This window comes from Bos indicus x Bos taurus, chromosome 14, assembly GCF_003369695.1.
Source record: "Bos indicus x Bos taurus breed Angus x Brahman F1 hybrid chromosome 14, Bos_hybrid_MaternalHap_v2.0, whole genome shotgun sequence".
Taxonomy (NCBI): Eukaryota; Metazoa; Chordata; class Mammalia; order Artiodactyla; family Bovidae; genus Bos; species Bos indicus x Bos taurus.
The window spans coordinates 77,816,512-77,821,168 of record NC_040089.1 but is presented as its reverse complement, the minus strand read 5'-3'; the positions used below and the strand labels follow the sequence as shown (position 1 = coordinate 77,821,168).

The 4,657-nt window shown below is 43.2% G+C and overlaps 1 pseudogene; it reads left to right on the top strand.

Moving 5' to 3' along the window:
* The first annotated feature begins 326 nt into the window (after nt 1-326).
* Nucleotides 327-954, top strand: LOC113904024 (annotated as a pseudogene).
* The last annotated feature ends 3,703 nt before the right edge of the window (nt 955-4,657 follow it).

Below are 4,657 nucleotides of genomic sequence, written 5' to 3'. Positions count from 1 at the left end.
CAGTAACCCGGTAAAGGGAGTTTTCTGCTTCCAAACAGATGCAGATGGACATGACTGAATTTTTAATAGTATGGACTGTGCCTGTCAGGAAACTGACTGTCCACGCAAGACTGCAGGTCAGTTAGGATCCTATAGATGCCCACTGGGTAGGTGGTCCTGCCAATGAGAACTGAAACCAAAAGGCAAGACGTGGAATAAGCAATGGATCAGGCTCTCAGGTCTCATGGCCACCAGTTCAGAAAAAATAATAGGAAAAAAAATAGTGCATCCTCTATCTTTCCAACCCTCAGTAGGACAGGCACGGAGATGCTACTGGAAGTAACGCCATGAAGGCTGCCCAAGGAGAACCCCAGGTTCTGTTCCAATCTGGTTCATGATGATAGTGCTGGGAAAACGACATTCACGAAACGTCATCTGATGGGTGAATCTGAGATGTGTGTAGCTCCTTTGGGTATTGAGGAATATCCTCCTTGTGCTCCACACCAACAGGGGGCCTATTAAGTTCAACGTATGGGATTCAGCTGGTCAGGAGAAATTGGGTGTTATGTCCAAGCTCAGTGTGTCATTATAATGTTTGAGGTAACCTCGAGAGTGACTTACAGGAACGTGCCTAACCAGCACAGAGATCTAAGACCCGTGTGTGAGACCATCCCTATTGTGTTGTGTGGGAACAAAGTGGATATTAAGGACGTAAAGGTTAAGGCAAGTCAACTGTCTTCCACCAAAAGAAGAATCTTCAGTAGTGTGGCATTTGTGCCGAAAGTAACGACACCTCTGAAGAGCCTGCTCTGGCGTGCTGGAGGGCTGACCAGAGACTCTGACTTGGAGTCTGCTGCCGAGCCTGCTCTTGCCCCGCCAGAGGTGGTCGAGGACCCAGGCTGAGCAGCGCGGTAGCAGCATGACCTAGAGGCTGCCCAGACCACTCCTCTCCCAGAGGGAGAGGGCACCCTGTGAGAACGTGAGGCTGGGGCCCCGTGTCAGAAGTCTCGCTCTGCAGGCAACTGTCCTGTGACGTCAGCAGTGCAGTGTGTTTCCCACTTTCCTATATGGCGAAGCAGAACGTGTTTGATCTCTGGATGCTGAAGGAGGCAGGTGGGCTTCAGAGTGAATGTGGAGGTTAAACAAATGCCTTCACTTTTCGGACCTGCATATTTAGGTGTTTTGGAACATCATTGCTTCCTCCTTCAGTTTCAAATATAAAAATGCTATAGTTAAATTGAAGAAAGTAGGAAAAACCACTCATCCATTCAGGTATGACCTAAATCAAATCCCTTACAATTATACAGGGGAAGTGACAAGTAGATTTAAGGGATTCAATCTGATAGACAGAGTGCCTGAGGAACAATTGACAGAGGTTCGTGACATTGTACAGGAGGCAGGGATCAAGACCATCCCCAAGAAAAAGCAATGCAACAAGGCAAAATAGTTGTCAGAGGAGAGCTTACAAATAGCTGAGAAAAGAAGAAAAGTGAAAGGCAAAGGAGAAAAGGAAAGATACACATTGCAAAGCAGAGTTCCAAAGAACAGCAAGGAGAGATTAAGAAAGCCATCTTAAGTGAACACTGCAAAGAAATACAGGAAAATAAAAGAATGGGAAAGTCTAGAGATCTCTTCAAGAAAGTTGAAGATACCAAAGGAATATTTTGTGCAAAGATGGGCACAATAAAGGACAGAAATGGTATGAACCTAACAGAAGCAGAAAATATTAAGAAGAGGTGGGAAGAATACACAGAAGAACTATACAAAAAAGATCTTCATGACCCAGATAATCACGATAGTGTGATCACTCACCTAGAGCCAGACAGCCTGGAATGTGAAGTTGAAGTCAAGGGGACCTTAGGAAGCACCACTATCAACAAAGGTATTGTAGGTGACAGAATTCCAGCTGAGCTATTTCAAATCCTGAAAGATGATGCTGTGGAAGTGCTGCACAGAACACGCCAGAAAATCTGGAAAACTCAGCAATGGCCACAGGACTGGAAAAGGTCAGTTTTCATTCCAATCCCAAAGAAAGGCAATGCCAAAGAATGCTCAAACTACCGCACAATTGCACTCATCTCACACTAGCAAGGTAATGCTCAAAATCCTTCAATCTAGGCTCAAGAATACATGAACTGAGAACTTCCAGATGTACAAGCTGGATTTAGAAAACACAGAGGAACCAGAGATCAAATTGCCAATAACCACTGGATCATCGAAAAGGCAAGAGAATTTCAGAAAAGCATCTGCTGCTGCTAAGTCACTTCAGTTGTGTCCGACTCTGTATGACCCCATAGACAGCAGCCCACCAGGCTCCCCCGTCCCTGGGTTCTCCAGGCAAGAACACTGGAGTGGGTTGCCATTTCCTTCTCCAATGCATGAAAGTGAAAAGTGAAAGTGAAGTCGCTCAGTCATGTCCAACCCTCAGCGACCCCATGGACTGCAGCCTTCCAGGCTCCTCCATCCATGGGATTTTCCAGGCAAGAGTACTGGAGTGGGGTGCCATTGCCTCTACTTCTGCTTTACTGACTATGCCAAAGCCTTTGACTGTGTGGATCACAACAAACTGTGGAAAATTTTTAAACAGATGGGAATAACAGACCACCTTGTCTGGCTCCAGAGAAGCCTGTATGCAGGTCAAGAAGCAACAGTTAGAACTGGAGATGGAACAACAGAATGGTTCAAAGTTGAGAAAGAAGTACATCAAGGCTGTACATTGTCACTCTGCTTATTTAACTTATATGCAGAATACATCATGAGAAACACTGGGCTGGATGAAGCACAAGCTGGAATCAAGAGAAATATCGGTAACCTCAGATATGTAGGTGGCATCTTCCTAATGGCAGAAAGTGAAGAGGAACTAAGGAGCCTCTCAATGAAGGTGAAAGAGGAGAGTGAAAGAGCTGGCTTAAAACTCAAAATTCAGAAAACCATAGCTTATGGCATCTGGTCACATCACTTCATGGGAAATATGGGAAACAATGGGAACGGTGACAGACTTTATTTTCTTGGGCTCCAAAATCACTGCAGATGGTGACTGCAGCCATGAAATGAAAAGATGCTTACTCCTTGGAAGAAAAGCTATGACCAACCCAGACAGCATATTAAAAAGTAGAGACATTCCTTTGCCAACAAAGGGTCATCTAGTCAAAGCTATGGTTTTTCCAGTGGTCATGTACAGATGTGACAGTTGGACCATAAATAAGGCTGAGGGCCAAAGAATTCATGCTTTCAAACTGTGGTGCTGGAGAAGACTCTTGACAGTCCCTTGGACTGGAAGGAGATCCAACCAGTCAATCCTAAAGGAAATCAGTCCTGAATATACATTGGAAGGATTGATGCTGAAGCTGAGACTCCAATGCTTTGGCCATCTGATGCAAAGAGCTGACTCATTGGGAAAAAGACCCTGATGCTGGGAAAGATTGAAGGCAGGAGGAGAAGGGGATGACAGAGGATGAGATGGTTGGATGGCATCACCAACTCAATGGACATAAGTCTGAGCAAACTCCGGGAGACAGTGAAGGACAGGGAAGTCTGGCATGCTGCAGTCCATGTGGTCTCAGAGAGTTGGACACAACTGAGCAACTGAACAACAATGAATAGTAACATGACAATACTGAGAGGTGGAATCTTCTTTGTTACTGCCACCCCCCATTTTTTTTTTTTTTTGTTTAGTCTGAACACAGTTATATTTCAAACACCTTAAAAAAAAAAAAAGAAGAAGCAAAGGCTCGTTATAGGGGGATGGTGGAAGAGAAGTCATTATCTTTATCTGAAGCAGTGATGAGACCTTTGATCTAAAGATCTGAGACGTATTCCTGGGGATCCACACTGCCTCTAGATCTATCTGCCTTCTGTTAGCCAATAAATGTAATGCCACTAAATCGTTTAGTTTCTTGATTGGATAGAAAAACTATTACAGCTCCACCTGATTGTTTAGTTGACTAAAAGTCCTCAAAGAGAACTTTGATCTTCTTTTTCAAGAACACTTTATGTTATTGTTAAAACTCTCTTTTCCAGCTCAGGGTCAATTACCCAGTCACCCCTCTATCTAGAGGATATTCCCCTTTTTTTACTTTCTAAAAATTCATTCTTTCATCCTACCATCTAGTAGCTACTTTCCCTTCCCTGCAGCTGGTTATAATTAATAAATTATAAATTAGACACATTTCAGCTGTTTTCTCTTAGCAGCATCTTAGCAATGACTCTTTGTGGGAGTTTGGCAAAAAATATTTCTTCAGAAATGGTTCCAACTAAAAATTCAGTAGTTACCAAGTAATAGAGTCCAAATCTTCAAAACTGTCATTTTGGGATGAAAGCTGAGCTGTGAGGATATGTGTCTAGATACCCCTTTCTATTTAAAGAGCCAACACCGGAAACCAGTGTCTCAGTCTTCTGATTCTTGGTTAATTTTTGCATTGCTTCTTCTCTTAAAAGTTCAGTATAATTGAACAAATACAGAACATTTTTAACAGGATTACATAGAAATTTGGGGGAAAATAGACTGCTCCCATCAGATATACTCAAATGAGAAAAATAAAGACAGCTAGCCATAGGAGTCATAAAAGTCAGTGAGGTGTAGGAAGGGGATGATTTGAGTCAATTCATTAAATCATGAGCTGCATCCTTGATACAGTTTCTCCAGAAGGACACTTATAAATGAGTCACCTAAATCTCC